This window comes from Apium graveolens, chromosome 7, assembly GCF_009905375.1.
Source record: "Apium graveolens cultivar Ventura chromosome 7, ASM990537v1, whole genome shotgun sequence".
NCBI classification, from domain to species: Eukaryota; Viridiplantae; Streptophyta; class Magnoliopsida; order Apiales; family Apiaceae; genus Apium; species Apium graveolens.
The window spans coordinates 255863296-255884612 of record NC_133653.1 but is presented as its reverse complement, the minus strand read 5'-3'; the positions used below and the strand labels follow the sequence as shown (position 1 = coordinate 255884612).

The 21317-nt window shown below is 36.7% G+C and overlaps 1 non-coding gene across 1 annotated transcript; it reads left to right on the top strand.

The window, feature by feature from the left end:
- The first annotated feature begins 11234 nt into the window (after positions 1–11234).
- On the top strand, positions 11235–11341 carry LOC141675418 (small nucleolar RNA R71). The gene has a single exon (XR_012556072.1). It is a non-coding gene; the product is annotated as a small nucleolar RNA R71 (small nucleolar RNA).
- Positions 11342–21317: the final 9976 nt, after the last annotated feature.

The window sequence follows — 21317 nt, the reverse complement described above, 5'->3', positions numbered from 1 at the left end:
CAAGACTTTCATGAGTATTATGAGAATGCTCATATATTGTTAATTATTATACATATTATTTCGGTGGGCTTGTTGCTCACCCTTGCTTTCTTCTTTCATCACACAACAACAGATAGAAAAGATGAACAGGACCAAGCTTCCAATTCGCAAGCGGTTAGGAAACGTTCCGCAGTTTTCTGGAAGCGTTGATGCCGCTGTTGCTGAGGTAGAAATTACCAATAGGCCAGGCTTTCAACTTCTGATGTACCAGACTTATGTATCTATATGAATTGTAATAATGGTAAAGAAATGTAAATTTATTCAGAAACCCTTTTAAGGTGTAACGGTTTATAATTGTGGAATAAAATGACTTGTGTTATTTTTGGTATTCATCTCTGAGACTATAACTTGTGGTGTATGTGTGTGTGTGTATTGTGGGGTCACAGTACGCAGTAGTTGGTTGACTGTTAAGATTAAGTATTGATAAGGGAAATGGAACTCGTGACAACCCGAATCCCCGACCCCGGATTTGGGGGTGTTACAGAAATGCTATCAGAGCTAAGCGTTATAAACCTCAGAGATGATGTGACGTTAAGATAATAAGTTCACTAAGATAATAAGGACTCTTGCCAAGTTCATAGTCGGACTACCTAACGTAGTACTGACAGTTAAAACCCTTATGGGAACCCTTATAAATATCGTGATAGAAGCGTAGTTCGTTATCGTATATGGTAGCGGGACTCCGAACCCTGAGGTTGAGGAGCAACAACGCGATGATGTTTTATTACTTATTGGAGATCAGATTGTGGATCCGATAGAGCGTCCTAACGCAGGACCGGATGATGTTCATATTGAGGATGTAGTGGTTGAGGATGTTGTCCTAGAAGGGATTGTTGCTGAGGAGGATCCCGTGGGGGATCCTGAAAAGAATGAATAAAGGACCACTGCGGAATTGATAACCATGGTTAGGGAAACTACCAGAGGTAGGATTGGTCGGTCACTACCGGAGGTTCGTTCAAGTTCGTAAAGATAGTTGCCCCTTTAACGCGGCTTACTCATAAGACTGAGAAGTTCGAATGGATAGAGAAATGCGAGAACAGCTTTCAAGAACTGAAGCAAAGGTTGGTGACGGCTCCTATGTTGGCGTTGCCGGATGGAAAAGGAGATGTTGTGATGTGTAGTGACGCTTCGCATAAGGAATTAGGGTGCTTCTTCAGAAAGGTAATCGCGTACGCGTCAAGATAATTGAGGGAATATAAAATTCGATATCCCCACCCATGAGCTTGGGCTCGTGGCAATAGTTTTACCCTAAATATTGGAGGCACTACTTGTATGGAGAGAAGTGCGAGATTTACACAAGCCATAAGTGCTCTAGTGCATTTTCACGCAGAAAGAGCTCAACATGCGCCAGAGGAGGTGGTTAGAGCTAATCAAGGATTACGATTATGAGATTCTTTATCATCCAGGGAAAGCCAAAATGGTGGCTAATGCCCTTAGTATAAAGGAGAGACTCAAGATGAAAATGTCTTTGGGAGAGTTGATAAGAGATTTTGAGAAAATGGAAATAGAAGTGAAGGTAACCGGAGCCGGTACCGAAACGCTGTTTGAGATTGCAATACATCCCGAATTATCTAAAAAGATCATATTGTGCCAAGAAAAAGTGATGAATGAAGGCAGAGAGTCAATGACTGGAGAAAAGATTAATACCAAGAAAGATGATAAGGGAATAACGAGGTATTCCTACAGAATTTGGGTTCCAAACTTTTAAGAGCGTAAGGACTGGATCTTAGATGAAAACTATAGCTCGAGGAATAAGATTTAGGGCAAACCCCGAATGTGATAGTCAGGGAGGTTGTCATTAAGAAAGAAGGAGCCCATAACATAATGAAGTGGAAAACAAGGATTTTAATGTATAAGATAACCCCAAGTATGGGAGAAGGATGAAACATTTCATACTAAGGAAACAGAAAGTCGAGTAAGGAAAGGAGACCCAAGACGGTACTCCTATATGGCAATTCATGGACCTGTCTAAAAAGAACTTAGACTATTATCCCTAACTACCACCCTGAGGAGACAGTGCAGTGGGAAATTCTTTCAGGACCTTTAAGTCGCTAAGCTCTCAGAGTTCCAAGGAACAAGCAAACCCAGTAGAGGTGAGAGCCTGGCTAAAGGAAATATAGGAATCATTTGAGATTCTAAATGATGGACGAATCACAAAATACTGTTTTTGTCACTTACCCTCCTAAGAGAGAGGCCACCCGCTGGTGAAAGACCAAGAAAGGCACGGAGCCAGAGGTTATAATAAACTGATTAAAGTTCAGTCAATTGTTTCGGGAAAGTACTTCCCAAGGTTATGGAAATAGTGTAGAAGCTTTAGAGCCGAAACAAAGGCGGACGAGTATGATAAATTATGAATCTAAGATTGTAAAAGTTGTCAAGATTTGTTCTGAGGACTAGAATCCCAGAATGACGTGATGTTTGAAGTCAATGATTAGTGGGTTCGTGAAATGATTGCAAGAGAGAGGTAGATAAAAAGAAACTGAAGTGGAAAGGAATATAAAGGCAATAGAGTTGGAGGAATGATAAGGGAGTTAGATATGAGGAAACCCTAAAGACTCGTAGCAATAGAAATAGAAAAGTATGTAATCGTCAGGATGAGAGTGATTCACCATGAGTTAAAGCTGATGGATGAAGACATGAAAGATACATATATTTTATCCCCTTTAAGTTGGGAGAATTCGAGGAAACCTTGAGATAGTCCGAAGGATAAACAAGGAGACACGGATAGACTGAGGAGACAAGAAAGTAAGAAATTAGGAAAATTGGATGAAGGAAGTGACCTTCAAGAAAGTGAAGTGTAAGACCGGGGGCATGATACCCAGAAAGGGAGACACCAGGTATGAAAGATATCCCAACATTGAGATGACTGTTGAGATAAACAATAAAAGTAAATAAGACTTTATTAAGAAGAAGTTCACGTTGAACATGACCAATATCTTTTAGAACATCCCTTTTATCATTACTAAATCAGGAAAGAAAAGCGGATAACCGTTGTTATCTTTTGGAGGCCATATTGGTTGACCTCATTTTGAACAAGGATGCTATTGTGAAATTTGGTATAGACTATCGAGATGGGAATGATTAAATAAGATAATCTATCAAGGATATATGACTTGATTTATCCATGGAAGGATGCATGTACCTTTTTAAAGGTGGAATTAAGGATTGAACCTCGGTAACTTAAAATGAATCCTAGGGGAATGCATAAAGGTTGGCATTTCACCCTTAATAGGGATAGTATGAGTTTTGACAGTATGAATTGGAAAGGATTAAGGTAACAATAATCTTTAAGGATCAGTGGAGAAATTTTTCAAAAGTATATAGACAATGGTTCTAATATTAGTAAATGGTATTTTGATATGCCCTGTATCTAGGGAATACAAGAGGAACAATTCAAGGATAACCTTAGAGGTCTTACAAGGAGAAAAGATAATATTCAAAGTTCTCAAGAATAGAAATTTTGATAAAGGAAATATGACGTAATTATAATAATGCCAGGTGGGGCACGTGTTGAACCATAAGAAAGTATAGATCGACCCAATGAGGGTCGAGATTGGTTAAAACAAGAAGACCCAAGATAAGAGACGTCCTAAGTATGATCGAGAGTCAGTCGTGGCAATGTTCACATCTAAAGACTAAGGCAATGACTTATGGAAAAAAATGGTAATTTTTTTTCTTCTCACCAGGACTTAAGAAAAGCATTTTCACATAAGCAGTGATTGAAATGAGGTAGAAAATTTATTTGGAGGTGGTTAAAAAATGACATTGATTGTAAGGAAATTTTACTATCAGGAAAGGTCAAAGAGGTGGCCGACACTTTAAGTGTAAGAGGACAATTATAAGCACACGTGCCAGAGGAATATAGTGATGATGGTTAAAGCCGTGAAGGTTGTATTATGGTTTGAAAGATTGACATTTCTTCTGATGATTGTACGATAATCAACCGTAATAGTAGTATGGTAAAGATTTAATTCATGTTAGCACATGTCTACTAATAAAGATATATGGTTAATAATGGTATTAGCCTGCTATCGTTGCTTTCATTGAAACTCTTCTGCAATTTTATCTGCTTCATGTCATGTATGTACGTCAGGATCAGGAGTGTTCTTCATGAATCATGAATGGTGATTATGTTAACTCCTTAAAAAGGTTTTGATACGGTAGATATGGACTCCGTATGATTAGATATTAAGATTCCGAGGAAAGCAAATGACTATAGTAGGTCAGCGATGGACCATAGTAATGCAGCAACGATTCTTTGAATAATGAGCCGATTACAACCGCGAGAATTGTATGGTAATGGATGTTGAGATTAAGTACCACTAATCGGGTCGTGGTGATGTATAAGTTATCATTGATAGACTAATTAAGTCTATTATCTACCTATTGAATATTTATTTCTTCTTATCAATAGAGAGTCGTATTACTATACGAGGAAGGTTGCAGTGCAAGCATAAAATTCTAGTAACGAGGAGGTCTAGAATGAAATCCCAGATTCGATTTTCGCTGTCGAGGGAGTTTTAACGGTGATTGTTTATAAGCTCGAGCAAGAGCATGGGTCCATAGGACGATGGACGGAATAGTAAATATTCAGGCACATGAATTGCGATGTTATAATACTTAATGTTGATATATATACACATATGTTTTGTTCTCCTATGACAAACCTCTATAGTTCAGAGCTAGATTCCAAGCCAGATATTTGTGGTAGTACTTTTTCATATACAATTCTCTTCAATTCGTTATTTTCTCTCCTTTTCATTTTGTATAAGCTGAGAAGAACAACCCTTCCAGAAGGGGAGGTATTTCCGAATGACTATCTATCTGTGTGATAGAAGCCTAGTAGGATACCATCTATTGTTTAATTGCTTGTCAAGTACTAAAGGCTGGCCACCTTCTGTACTAACTATGCGATGTAACAAGTGTTCATGATCATAGTGATCTCTCAATAAAATCTTTTACTTCTATACGATGGGTCAAGCTTTCGAAGATAGAAGTAGTTAGAAAAGGAGTAGTATGAGTATGGTGGTATTCGGAATGGAAACACATTCGTGATACTAAGGTTGACACGTTTATTAAAAGGTTATGGAACGCTAACGAGCAAAAGTATAACCAGTATAATATTAGGAACGGAAGATAGTAACGATTACAAACTGGAAAAGAATGGGTATTGAGAAGCAAAAAGCTATAATGCTAGAAGCTATGATGAGAGTCTGTGTCATAGACTTTAAAGAATTTGGAATGGTCACATAACACAGATTGAGTTTTCTCACGATAATAGATTGTATGACAGTATCGAGATGTCGCCTTATGAGATCCTTGAGGGAAGACAATGTCGATCTCCCATATGTTAGGATGAAGTTGTAGAGCGCAAGATGCTCAGACCCGCAGTAGTCCAAAGGACCAAGGATATAATAGATCTAATCAGAGGACGGCTGGTAGTAGAGCCGGCCAAACGGTCGGGCCGACTGTGCCGGGCCGAATTTTCGGCGGTCCGGTTCATCAGCCAGGTAACTCGTGAACGGCCCGTAAAGTTGCACGAGCCGTGTCGTGCCGTGCCGATTTGATGGAATGTTAACCCGTGAACGGCTCGCGAATTAGGCGATTTTAACGGTCCGACGAGTCTGGCGGTTCGGGGCGAACGGACGAATAACACGAATAACGAATAAAATGAATAACCACTTGCTGGACAGAACTGATTGATCTACCCACCTTTTGTTTTCTTTTTTTTTTCTTTTTTTTTCTTTTTTTTATTTTGTACAAACAGACTTTGCATTTCTATTTTTAGTTTACATTTTTTGGATTTCTATTTTTATTTTACATTTTTTATATTGAAAAAGATTTTCGATTTTTATCACATTTTAACATTTCAACATTTTTAATAATTTACTCCTTTTTTATTTGATTAACTAATCATTTTTAACATGACAACATGTAGTTTAAAACATGAACTAACTACATGTATAATTATTTGTGTGACTATTTGTTTTATGTGATTAAAAAAACAATTTTTTTTTGTGATAATTCGATATGATAATTATTTTATTTTTGTTAAAAAAGAAGAAGAAAGACTTCAAAAATTAAGACTTAATATTGTAATTTTATTTAGTAGCCAAATTTAGTTTATTTTTGCAATGCATGCCTACTAGTTCCCTGTACTAAATTATAAGGTGTTTGTTTATATGTTAATTGGGTCAAGATGTACTTCATTCATGAAAGGCTTTAATGATACTTGATGATTATAACATGTTGCAGGGACTCGCGGGATGAGCCGTGCCGGTTCGTGCCTGTGAGTTCGGTAAGAATTTATCCGTGTCGGGTCGGTCCGGTTCCGGGCCGGTTACGGTTTCCAGCTTTTCTATTCGTGTTCGGTTCATTATATTTACCGGTTCGAGCCGAATATTGAATCGGCACATGACGGGGCGACTTTTATGATTTTTTGGCGAGCCGAGCCAAACCGTTCGTTTGGCCGGCTCTAGCTGGTAGTAGCCCAAGATGGACATAAGAAGTATGTTGATTTGATACGAAAGGACAAAGAATAGGAAGTAGGGGACCTAGTGCTATTATAGGTATTCCCTTGGAAAGGATGGATGTGGTTTAGAAAGAAAGGAAAGCTAAGCCCACGAATTGTTGGACCCTTTGAGATACTAAGACGGATTGGGAAGTTAGCTTACGAGCTAGCCTTACCCCCGAACCTACAACAAGTTCATAATGTGTTCCATGTGTCAATGCTAAGGAAGTATCATCGGGATGCCAGACACATAGTGGAGTACGAGCAGGTGGATATGCAACCAGATCTGACTTACGTGGAGAAACCAGTAAAGATTATGGATAAGAAGGAGCAGGTGCTTCGGAACAAAGTGATCAAGCTAGTCAGAGTGCTATGGCAGAATCATAATGTGGAAGAATCAACTTGGGAACTAGAAAGCGCAATGCTAGAAAAGTTCCCCCATTTGTTTTCTATCTGATTCCGGGACGGAATCCTATTAAGGAGGGGAGACTGTAATAACCCCAAAAATTTTGAACTTTTTGTAACCCTTATGAATAGTGATTTTGCTGATTATGCTAAATAAGAAAACTTTTCATGCCCCACTTTGTAGGGGTTCTTTTATTGTTATTCTGAGATCTTATTAGTACTCTATATGATATATAAGTGTATGTAAAGATCGTCAGAATCCAAACTCAAACACTTTGATTTTTCCCGAAAATCCACCAGATACAGAAAGATTTGAGTATAAGGTAGCTGGATAAAAAGGATTTAAATTCAAGGATTATAAGAGAGGATCATAAAAGGAATATAATGCATTGATAAAGGTTAAGGGAACCCAAGTAATAAGATCCCGGGTATGATCCCTCAAACGATAAACGAAAACGAAAGTTAAGCGAACCGTATAACAGATCAGCGATCATTAGCCAAGTAATTAGGAGTTAATCAAAGAGGTTAGTGATGATGATGTCATCACACCAACAAGAAGAAGACAAGTGTGGGAAGATGAGATAAGAGGATGACATAAGCATGACACAATGGGAAGGAATTGTTGGTTGATTATAAGCCACACAAATTTTACCATGGTAAAAGGTTAATTAACAACAAAAACAAAGCAACCAAGCCAAAACAAATCAAAAACACAAAACACAAGTTGAATTTCACTTTCAAGAACATCAAGCTCTCGGCCTTCCTTCCATTTCAAGGAGAAAAAAATCCAAAACCAAGATCCAAGCTTTGTTAAATCATGAGGTAATTATCCAAGGTTCCTTATACATAGATATAGATATTCTATGAATCTAAGCTTCCAATTCCTTCACAATCTCTTCCAATAATTCATGGAATAAGAGAGTGAATAGTGTTTTTCAAGAACTTGAAATTTTGATCTTGTATTTTTGTTTAGATAAAGCTTTAGTAAGGATTTTCCAAAGTTGTTTCAAGCTCATTACTTACTCCTACTCACAAGGAAGGTATAATCTCTTAACCTAGCATTGTTATTGAATGTTAAGAGCTTATTATAAGTAGTATAGTTCATGAGAGGCATGATTATTGTGTATTTAGAGATTGGTTGGTTTTGTGATATTTTTGGAGTTGTAAATCTTTATTATTAGTTAATGAACTTAAGTAAGCTTTTAGTTCATGATTGAGAAGTAGTATAAAATTTGGTAATCGCGTAAACATAGCCGTCGTAATGCCCGATTTACTTTAGACTGTTTTTGTTCTTAACATCAGGACCCGTGAACTCACTGTTAGGTTTTGACCATTGCCATGATTAGATAGTTCATGTTACAAGCTTCGTTTTGATATGTGGTTCGCTTGAATCCGATGTACGGTTTAGGAGAAACGACCGTTTTAAGTAACGGCATTTCGCGAACGAACCAATACCCCTCGCCTTACTTTGAAACCTTGGTTAAGGCCCTTAAATGACTAATTGGAGTATGAAACAATTATGTAAAGTGTATTAGGCAGTTGGTAGGGTACTCGCAAAAGAATCGCCTTAAAATTCTTAATGGTTAAATTATTAAATATGGCGGAGCCGAGGGTACTCGAGAGACTTAAGTGAATCATTAAGCGCAAAAACGAACGTTAGGGTTCAATGGGTTAAAGTCTAGTTTCTTAAGCGACCGGGGTTTAATTCCGACTTATGTTGTTGTTCATAGGTTATCGGACCCACTCTAAGCTTAAGTCTATCCGGGAGCACTCAGGCAAGTTTTCTACCCGTTATACTGTTGTTGTGATGTAAATATATGTATATGCATTATCTTGTGATAAGTGCATGATTGTTATTAGCAAATCTTGTAATATATTGGAGCATGTGATATGGTATATATGCATGTCTGTTTCGTAATCTTGATATCTAATTGTTGATTCAATTGCTTATAAGTTGCATAATACCTATGCTAGAGATAAGCAGTAGTTGCGTATACCCTTAGTATAGGGGACCCAAAGGTGAATATTTTCTAAACCGGGAGTCGATGTTCCCGAGTATATTATATATATATATTTATATATATATATATATATAGATATATAGTTTTCAAAACTATTAATCGAATAAGGTTTATTCGATAACTTTATTTTTATTAATGAATATTACTTTGAATATTCATTCAAGGACTTATGACTCTGTTTATTCTATTTAATGAATATTTATTTAATGAATATTATTTTGAATATTCATTCGAGGACTTATGACTCCGATTATTTACTAAATAATATTCTTTATTTTATTAAAGAATAATGTTTCGATAATCAAACTTATTTTTGATTATTCAAATAAAGATAGTACTTTCGTATAAGTATATCTTTGGTTATTTAATATTCATTTCAAGTATGAGTTTTAAAACTTCTACTTCAATTATTTTTATAAATATTATCCTTTATGGGAATATTATTTAAATAATAATAATATCCAGATATTCTCCAACATATCAAGACTGAATTATTTTATTAAATCAGCATTACTCCCAACATTCTTAAAAATGTTTTCGAGTCTTTATAATGATTTTGAAAGTTAAAGCGGATCCCAAAACTCATTTTTATATTTAAGATCTTCCTTTCAAAGGGGATTTAAATACTCGCTCAAAACCCGAGGGATCCGGCTCTGTGGTGTATTTTATATTCGCAACAAGGTTGCTGTTTTGAGAAAACATTTTGATTACTTGCCCAACGTTCGGGAAGTAAGTCCATCTATTTGAGTCGGCATAAGCAACATGGGCTCAGTGGGCGTCCATGAAAGTGTAAGTGGCTCAGTGGGAGTCCATCAAATGCGTAAGTGGCTGAGTGGCAGTCTAGCATAAGGTCCTACTGCGGCCAGGGTGATGACCAGTGGGGAATTCGTCCATCTACTAGTAGAAAAGGTTTCTTATTGGTATCTTTGCCTGATTAGCAAGATATCAGGTTTATGCCAAGGTTTTCTTCTTTCCAAATTCATTGGATATTATAACTCTATTTATATTTTTCCTAACATAGGTTTCCAAGGAAAGTATGAGATATATATATAGGTGTATATATATCGGGACTTAATGAAGTATCTCGTAACTTCATTATTTATAATGATATTTCAAAGATTGAATCTATTCAAGTCTTTTCTTGTAGTCTCATCTATGTGATGAACTTTTGAAACTGATGATACCTTGAACGGTGGTAGTTCAAGTAGTATCCGGAAAAGATATAAGTATATTAGAGTATCTTGTAACTTTATCTTTTCAACTTATATCTGGTTAATGATTATCTTATGCATGACAAAGATTTTCACAAAAATGTTGAGACAAGGTTAGATATATGAGATTACCTTGCAACGATATTTGTATACAGTTATAAACTGGAACTCTATGTATATTATGTATGGAAGAGGACTTCCAAGATTTTGAAAAGTATATATACATATATACTGAATATTTTGCGACTTGGTCGCGATAAGATATCAAACTTAGTTCATTTTTTTACTTGACCAAGACTTTCATGAGTATTATAAGAATGCTCATATATTGTTAATTATTATACATATTATTTTGGTGGGCTTGTTGCTCACCCTTGCTTTCTTCTTTCATCACACAACAACAGATAGAAAAGATGAACAGGACCAAGCTTCCAATTCGCAAGCGGTTAGGAAACGTTCCGCAGTTTTCTGGAAGCGTTGATGCCGCTGTAGCTGAGGTAGAAATTACCAATAGGCTAGGCTTTCAACTTCCGATGTACCATACTTATGTATCTATATGAATTGTAATAATGGCAAAGAAATGTAAATTTATTCAGAAATCCTTTTAAGGTGTAATGGTTTATAATTGTGGAATAAAATGACTTGTGTTATTTTTGGTATTCATCTCTGAGACTATAACTTGTGGTGTGTGTGTGTATATTGTGGGGTCACAGTACACAGTAGTTGGTTGACTGTTAAGATTAAGTATTGATAAGGGAAATGGAACTCGTGACAACCCGAATCCCTGACCCCGGATTTGGGGGTGTTACAGCTTGGAGCTGCGCTGCAATAGCTATAGCTGTATCAACTTCCAGAATACCTACTACCTTCCCACGCATCATCCTTTGAGTTGGGTTTTGATGCTCATTTGCAGCCATAGTCTCAATAAGATTATAAGTCTCAGTATAGCTTTTGGCCAACAAGGCACCTCCAGCTGCTGCATCGAGCATGGGCCGAGATTGGGCCCCCAAACCATTATAGAAACCAGTGATCACCATCCAATTAGGAATACCATGATGTGGACACTTTCTCAACATCTCCTTGTAACGCTCCCAAGCTTCGCACATGGATTCTGTAGGCTGCTGCGCAAACTGAGTAAAAGCACTCCTCATAGCCGCAGTTTTTGCCATTGGATAGAACTTCACCAGAAACTTATGCGCAAGATCTTGCCAAGTAGTTATGGACCCAGCTGGTTCAGAATGTAACCAGTCCTTAGCTTTATCCCTCAGTGAGAATGGGAAAAGCCTCAGCTTGATAGCCTCATCAGTCACACCATTATATTTGAAAGTACTACAGATCTCGACAAAATTCCTGATGTGCATGTTGGGGTCTTCAGTAGCAGCACCTCCGAAAGAAACAGAATTCTGCACAATCTGAATAGTGCCCGGCTTGATTTCAAAAGTGTTAGCCTGAATAGCCGGATGAAGGATGCTTGACTGAATGTCATCAATTTTAGGCCGATAAAAGTCCATAAGAGCTGGATCCCCCGGAACTATACGATCACCCATGATTACTGGTTCTTTCTGCTCACTCTCTGTATCCGAATCTTCAAAATCTATCTTCTCCGGAATACCAAGAACTTCATCTGTCTCCTCAGCCGTATCTAAAGTCCTCTTGCGAGTACGAGAACGTGTTTGCATAAACGCTCGCTAAGGTACCTGAAACACAACCGGAAACAATAAGTTACAAGTCTTAATCAATGAGTCCTAATGACCACTGATGGTAAGTACATAAACTAAACAAATACGCCGAGTCCCCGGCAGCGGCGCCAAAAACTTGTTAGGGCGGAAAACACGCGCTAATAATACACACAAGTATACGTGTTCGCAAGTAATATAGTCTAGTTTGTTCCCACAGAAACTCAGACTAATTATATTCAATTAACACTGACTCACCAATGTATAATTACTTCTCAATGTCAAGACAATAACACTTAGATTTAATTAACTAATTATTAACTACAATTAACTACGAGAATTAAATACTTAATTGATACTTGAATTAACAATATTAAGCACACATGAGATCACAACTTCATTACTACTTCCTTCAATAGTTATTGTTATTACCCTTAGCATGTAACGGTGATGACATTAATCGAACAACACGAAACTAATAAAAGCCAACTTTCGTTGTACTAATACCATTCTACCAAACATCCACAATTAAGATAGAAGTTGAATAGGCATCAATTATGTTGAGACCCTATATGTCTACAGAATTTGACAACATAACGATTTAAGCATAAGTTATTCCTTATGATTACACAGGGCAAGTAAAACGGTTAGAGTTACCCACTAATCATGCATACACATACATGAACCTATGCTAGCATGGCAAGTTCTAAACCTCAAGATCCACTGTCGCTTCACAAGAAATTAACACCCTATATTATATGTTCGCGACGCACATAAGACGAATTAGCACAACCAATACTAGATATCATACAATCATCACACACTAAGGTATCAAACAACTAACTAAAGAATTCCATAGTAAATCCGTTACAACCCCATGATCACGATTAGCCCATGATTGAACTCATCGTCACCATGGGTTCATATGAAAACATGATAATAACACACAAGAATAACTAAATAAACTACTTATATTAAACTAGAGTACGTCACAAGAGTAAATAGGTTCAAAGTAAAGAAAACTAGCATCCACTGTTACAACGAAATAAAGAATCACAAGAAACTATGCTTCCTCTTCGTTGCGATGTGCTAAAACGGTCTTCTTCCTTATCTCCTTGCTCCTTGATTAATACTACGATTCAACACACGTGAAACGTCTCTGAAAACTACTTATATAGAAGCCCCACAAAACTCAGCTATCTCAGAAGTTGGAAGCTCAACAGAATTAGGAGTCTAAAAATATTAATTTTAATTTACGTCCCTGAGCGGCCGCTCAGCAATACTGAGCAGGTGCTCAGCTTCCTGAGCGGTCGCTCAGCAGAATTGAGCGGGCGCTCAGACCCTTTCTGGAAAATACTTTGTTTTGCTCCCGTTCTTTGCTGCATTCTGCTCCTATCTTCCCACTCGCAATGCCAAACACATACTGAGGCTTATTCTTGATGAAATCTCTCCATAAATGCAAGTAATACCTTGGAATGCATAAATACTAGAAAAATGCATCAAATACACAAAATACTTGATTTCAAGACATCAATTCAAGCCATTATAAGACGTTCTAAGTGGTATAAAATGTCACTTATCAGATACAGAAACAGATTGGACCAATTCTTGAAAGCCAGACTCAGATTGAAGCCAATCAGGCTAGATTGGAAGATAAACAAGAGCAACTATTTCGATAACTCGATGAGGTTCAAAATTCAAGGGAGCTGATTCTTTCTCTATTGTTTGGTGATGATACCAAAAATGGGGAAAAGATTGCCAAATCTAAATGTAAACAGCTGACTTTGAAAGGAGCTGATGACACAAATCCTGATGGTGGAGATAAGGGAGGAAGGAATGAGATTGTGAAGAGGAGAGGATAAGATCTAGTTGGGACTAGTGGATCATCAAAAGTCATTAGAACTCAATCTAGACAAGATGGAGGAAACAGGAGAAGTGAAAGAATTGTTCAACAATCAAAGGAACTGACTAACAACTCAACAAACTCTGAAAGTCACAACTGCTGATGATGACCAAGGCATTCTAGAGATAGAAGCTGGTGCAGGGGTAAGTCAGTATTTATAGACTTTGAAAGTTAAAGAGAAAAACACAACTCTGTTCTACAAGGACCCAAAAATTCAAGCATTTGACTATGAGGTTAGTAGATGAATATTTGAGAAAGAGAACCTAGGAGTTGATCTAGAACATCTAAGGCAAATGGAGGAAGAGTTCAAGAATTCTATGAAGACAGAAAATGTTGATGTTGTTATTATCTCTCAAGATCCTTATGAAGGTGATCCGTCTAATTGACCTACAAAAGGGGTAGTTATAAGGGAGGTGAGTCGAGCAGATGCTGAAAAATCTCTAATGTCTCAAGAAATCTTAAATGCTGACAGGAGTCATAAGGGGAAGGAGAAGATAGGAGAGAAGTCTAAGCCTCCAAAGCCTAAATCCAAAGTTGTTGCTAAGAGGAAATCAGTATCTAAGGCACCTAAATCTTAAATACTGATAGATCCAGTCTATACAGTTTCTCAATACTTTGATACTGAAGAAAGAGTTGAAGAAGATGAAATTAGTCAAGCTCATCAAAGAAGAAAGATTTATGGAGATGACTGGGCTGAAAAACTGAAGTTAACCCCTAACACTGCTCAAGTTAATGAAGAAGCAAATGCTGGTGTGCAACCAATCACAACCTCTGATACTACTCAAGTTGTTGATACTCCAAACCCAATTCAAGCTGAGACAACAAATCCTGATTTTGAAAACATAAATGCTGATAAGTTAGAGCTTACTTTTGAAAAGAAGAGGAAGTTGCTATGGGGAAGCAAGAAGCCTGCACCTAGAAGAGATTCCTCTAAAACATTAAAGAAGATTTACAATGAGAGTTCTCATGCTAGAAAACCTGGAATCACAAGTGGTCTGGGAAGATTAGCTGCTGATCCATCTATGGATTATGCTTTAATTTTAAGGAAGCATGCAAATCTGACAGAAATTGGAGACAATGTGATGCTTGAAGACTTGCAGAAGATCATATCTATACAAATTGTTATTGATCTTGTTGGGGAGAAACTGATCTATTTTCTGGAGTCTGGGAGAAGATTGAGGTTGACTCAAGAACATATGAGAGATAAACCATGGCAGGAGTTAGAACTTGTTGCCATAATTCTCAAGGTAACCAATCATGTAACTACTAGATGCTCTACAATTATAAAGAACCTGATACAGTTGAAGCAGAGAGGAATGCCTTATAAATCAAACTACATTCCAAAGTACATTGATCAAACTGAATATGCTGTTGATATGCTTGTTGGTGGAGCTAAAATAGAAATAAGTCTAGGAAGGGAAGCCTTAACCTTTAATCCTGATGGAAAGAAGATTGGATTTCTGGAACTGGATGATCTATCACAGGGAAATTCAAAGCTACGTGACCTCAGGGCAGTCATCTACCAAAATGATGAATCAAAAGATGAGCTAAAAGAACACAAATAGAGGATGCAATGGTACTTGGATGTTATAAAGAAAATCTACTAAGGAAGTTCCTTGAAGAAGCTATAGACTGTGTTAGAGTTCTAGAATGAAGAATAAAGTCTGATAATCACTGTCTGTAAGATTTGCTAGGTCACACACACTGTAGAAGGGGGTTGAATACAGTGTTTACTACAATCAAATCGAATATAAGAACTCAAGTAACAGAACACATATTTTATTCAACACAATAAACTCTGTTACAAAGAACCGTTCTCTCTCAGTGATGAACAAATTATCACGAGAGCTGCTAGGGTTACAATAAATAATATTCTTGATTATGATAACACATATAGTGTAAACCCTATATCTGTGTTTATATACTACACAGTTACAAGATAATCTTCTAATTGATATCGAATATGATTCTGCTTCCTAATATATATCAATCAGTTATCTTCTCTTCCAAGTATTCTATTCTTCATAGAATTCTTCTCCATGCATATCTCTTCTTTTGTTTGTCTCGATCTTCTTTCCTTCAATCATCCGCCTCCTTATCTGAAAGTCTCCTTAAGTCCTGATATTATCTCCTGATAAATATCTCCTGATAACTTAAGTTCTGATATCTTAAGTCCTGACTTCAGTATAAGTACTGATTTCCAGTTAAGTACTGATTTGTCTTGTTAAGTAAGATCTGAAAACTAAACACAAATCATATTAGTTATGACATCACAAACATATCTAACAATCTCCCCCAACTTGTAAATTAGCATAATATACAAGTTCAACAGATATTTGATGATGTCAAAAACATTAAGTACAAATGTATGAGAATTTGACTAGATAACTACAACTTACAGACCTTATAGCTTTACCATCCTTAAAGTCTGATTTCAGCTTCAGTCTGTATATTCTTCAGAATTTAAGCAGTTGTAGATCTTTGACTTGGCTTCAATTTCTGATCTCTTTGATATCAGGAGTTGTTCTGAGATAATCCTTCAACAGACCTCTCTCAGCATATTCAAGTTCATTGACCATCCCCCTTTTAGCATTTTTCAGTTCAACTGTATCTTCACCAGTTTGAAAAATAGCAGCCCTGAGATCATTTATTTTAGCTTTCCTTATATCCTGATCTAGTCTGATGATATAGGCTTTATCAGACTATAGATTGAATTCAAGTTCCTTCATACCAGAAAATGTAGTGATAATTTTAGCAGTATTAGACTTCATTTCAACAATTTCTCTACTGTGAGATCTGTACTTAGGACAGTATGGGCTGTCAGACTTTACAGAGTAAAGCTTCTTCTATCTTTGAATATTTGATTTTAAATAACCTGCAGCACCATATGTTGATCTGTTTTTCACTTGAAGTAGAAATAGAACATGTTCCAGTTCTTCAAAATACTTCAATGGAATAGCATTCTTCCTGATCTGGAATACCCTCCCATATGTCATAAAGTATAACATAACATCTTCTTTCAAAACAGAGTGGTAAACCATTTATACAGATTCAAGTTAATTCAATCTTTCAGGAGTTGCTCCTACTCCTGGTTCACTCAAGGAAGTTAGATCATTGGTAGTGTTGTGTATTCTCTTCTCTTTAGAACTACCCAATCCTGATTTATCTCTTACTTCCTTTCCTTGAACAACTCTTGCTTCAAAACCACTTCATGTAGTCTTCAAAGGTTGAGTCTGTTTAGCTTTGGTGAATCCTGGTAGGAGTATCTTTGAAGGTTTAACATGAGCAATATCAGAGGTTCCTTTTTCTTTATCTTCTGATGTCAAGCCAACTTGAGCTATGTCAGAGGTTGCTTGCTTCACTGAAATATCAGAATTTACTAAGTCCTGATCTTGAACAACATGAGCTATGTCAGAGGTTGTTTGAATATCCTTTTTCTTCAAAATCAGACTAGCATCTTCATCAGATTTTTCTTCCAGATCCATGACTGGCATATATACCTTTACAGGTTCACCAATTTTTTCTTTGCCCTTGGATCTAGGATCTACCTCCACTTGTGATTTGGCTTTGATTGCCTCAGAATTTATCCTCTCCTTAATCACAATACCCTTAGGTTTTGGAAGTTTCTTTTCAACAACAAAAGCTTTAGACTTGGAGTTGACATTTTCTGCTTTAAGTCTGGCTTCTTCTTCCTTTAGACTTTCAAAGTCCATTCCTGGATTTTCTTTGAGAAATAATCTCTTTGAAATTTCTTCATCAAGTTCCAGATGTTCACTAGAACTTATCCTTTTACCAGTATCAGAACTTATTCTTCTCCCAGTATCAGAACTTGTTCTTTGACTTGTAGTTCCAGCTTTGCTTGATGAAAAACCTTTGCCTTGACCATGACCTCTACCCATTCTAGAGTTTCCTTGGTCATCATTTCCATCATCCTTACCCTTCAGTACTTGAATAGATTTGCATTTGGACTTAATCACTTTCTCCCCCTTTTTGGCATCAGCAGGTAAAAGAAGAGACAAGCAATTTCACTGAGGATTGGATCTCATTGAGTTGAGTTTGCTGAGAAGCTTGATTCTTTAGAATTTCAGAAATCTGATCTTGTTGCTTCTCCTGAGTCTTTATAATATACCCAATTTTGTCATAGGCTGGCTTGAAAAATCTGTTCTTTTCCAATTTTATATTCATAACTTGCTGGATTAGAGATTCTTGAATTTTATTCACCTTGTCATGAGTTATTGAGTGTTGACCTTGAAGGTGCCTAGTACTCAATGCAGTAACTCTAAGCTGTGCCTTGAAATCATCATTTATCAGCATTTCATCAGCCTTAGACAGGTGCTCAACAAGAATTTTTCAGTAGAAACAAAACTAACTGAGTTCCATTCCTTAGTCCACTCCTTTCCTCTAGGAGTTTCACTCCAAGGTACTGGTGCATCCTCTCTAACAAACTTCTTGATCAAATCAGCTTTGCATGGAGCTTGTTGAGGTGCATGTCCAGATGGACCAGTTGCATCAGCATCTACATTTGTATCAGCTTCAACAGTAATTTCAGCATTGTCAGCATCAGAACTTACAGAGCCTGCAGTATCAGCATCCTCTGATAAAATAACAGTATGTGAGGCTATAGAGGCTTCAACATCAACCTCTAAATTCTGATCTGCAACTAAGTTCTGATCAACATCCAAATTTTGATGCCCACCTAAAATCTGATCTTCATCATCTAGATTCAGAATTGGTGTAGTTAGAATATTGGCATTGAAATCAACATCCAAAATTGGTGTTGTTGGAAGAGTGAGTTGAGTTGGTGGAGCTTCCAAGTACAGAACCTCAGGCACAACTAAGTTATGAATATCAATTTTAGTACTTGTACCTGAGTCTTAAGCATGTACTGGATCAACTATAGGAGACACATGAACTCTGTCCTGAGAAGTTTCTTGAACTTGAGTTGGTGATAGTGGTGGTGTAGATTCAGTGGCTTCAGCAAATTCTGGTTGTACAGAAGGAAGAGATTCAATCACAATTGGTTCTGTTGTGATCAGAGATTCCTGACCCCCTTCCTTAGCTGCTGCTTCCTCATCTTCTGAATCTGACTCAACTGTGTCCCTGCGAGCTCTTTGTTTCTTCACTTTTTTCAAGGGTGGAGACACTGTGGGAGCTTTATCATCAGAATTTATCATCTAAGCCTTTTGAGGGGCCTAGAACTCCCAGTTTCAGTATCTTTCTGAGAAGAGATCTTCTCAGCTTCTACAACAACAGGTTCTGATAGGTTGAACCTGTACCTCCATTGTTTTCTTAAATCATCAAAATTTATTATTGACCATTATTAAATCAAAACATTCATCACAGGATAAAATTTAAAATTGATGAAGTAAAGATTAAAAATTGCAATTAAAACATGCACAATCTCATAAATTGAGAAACAAAGATCAAATCTTGCAATTAAATAAAATTTTATTCACAGATGATTACATTTGATGAAATTTATCAATTACATGCAAAAAGTACAAGATAGACTTAATCTTAGAATCTTAACATCAACAGCCTTAGTCCTAGTCTAAGAAGACCTAATGACTAGCTTCTTCTGCTGCTGACGAAGAGAACTGCAAGACGAATGATTCATTCTTGCTGACGGAGAGCTTCTCTCCTTTCCTCTTCCAGACGATCACAATGGAGATGATAGTCCATATAAAAGAATAAGAGGTCTGTGTGAACCTCTTGTGGAACTGAGTTCCAGATCTCTTCGGGAATGACAGTTACATGCCACTCCTGTCGCCAATCATCATTACTCAACTCAATATTAAAAGTATCATAGTTCAGGAGCAAGTTGAAATGAACCATGTTTTTGATGAGTTTGTGAGAAAATGGAAGATGTATTGGATGGCATGAATAGTTGGTTTAAATAACCAATAGAATACCAAGAGACGCAAGGAGTATTTAATAGTTACAGGTAAATGTTAGTCCCTTAACAATATAGCAAGAATTACAGAAGGGGGGTTGAATGGAATTCTTGAACCTTTTTCTTAAAATAAAAATGTTCAAACTAGAATACAAATATAAGTGTTTTGATTAACACAATGCGGAATAAAAACTTGATTGAATCAAAATATAAGTAATTAAAAACAAGAGTCTTTAAAAACTTTATGGTGGATTTAAACAATTCCACCAGAGATATATATTATATCGAGAGAACTCTGTGTGCAAGAATGCTCACAGTTGCTTACAAATTTGAACTACTGAGAATACAGAGAAATGCTAATAATTCTGCTTACAAATGTTTCTCACTTTTTGTATCTCAGATCCTTGTTTCTATTTGCTACTTCTTGGTTTATATATTACCAAGATTACAAAGTCAAAAGATAGATTCATTATAAAAATTATCAGTTTTTATGCTTTGCTACTTTGTTCTCTATTACCCAGTTAATAGGCTTCCTCATTCCATTTGCATACATCCCGACGCATGGACCAGTTGTCACTGTCAACTGATGTTTGAATTCTTTATCCGTTGGTTACATGATCATTCGTCGACTTTATGATCATCCGTTGATGGCTTCATTGATCATCCGTCGATTGCTATATTAAACATCCGTTGATAGCCATTTGATCATCCGTCGATGTTTTGTTAATCATCCGTCGGTAGCTATTTTGGCACTTGACTTCATTTCACTTATGCAGAATTACAAGACATCATTTATGTACAATTTAATCAACCTATTCTGCATATCTAGTTAAAGTCAACATGACTTATATGCTACTACAGACTCTATACAAAGATGTATGCAGAAATGTGCTACAGACTCATTATTACATAAGTTACTCACTCGATGGATAATAAGTCATCATCCGTCGGGACTATAATGAGTTATCCGTCGGGACTAAAATTCTTATCCGTTGAGTGCTACATTATTTCACTAAGTAAAATCTACTTAGGTGTTTTGTTTATGAAATTATCAAGTACACAAAATATGCCCAACAATCTCCCCCAATTTATGTATACTGTAATTGTAGCCATAAATTAAGAGATACTTGATGATAACAAAACATCCTAAACATACAGCTTTAAAGAAAAGTAGATAATACTGAAAGTGCTTCAATTAATCAAAATGTACAAATATTGGCTCACAGTCATTTTCAAGATGCTTCTCTAGCCTAAGCAGATTTATCTAGTTCCTTAAAGGTCTGGATCTTCTTCCAAGCTTTCTGTTGTTTTCATCAATCTGATTTTGGAGCTGCCTGTGGAATTTCAGTTCATCAGATTCTGAGAGATTTAGCTTTTCTTGCATTTCCAAGAGAGTCTCATTGCTGAAGATGCTCAGTTGGTCTTCTAATCTGAAGAATCTTCTCACACCTTTGTCATCCATGAACTCCATCAGCCAGTAGGGCATTAGATGCACTATGCTCCCTGTGTATGGGATGATAAGTGTCTTTGGGAGTGCATCTTTAGCTCTAACACTCCTTAGTTCTTCAATCTTCTTCAATACTAGTCTTCTTGCAGTGACATTGAATCCAAAGTTCTTCTTGAAGGATGAATAAACTTTAATCAATATAGCTTGGCTC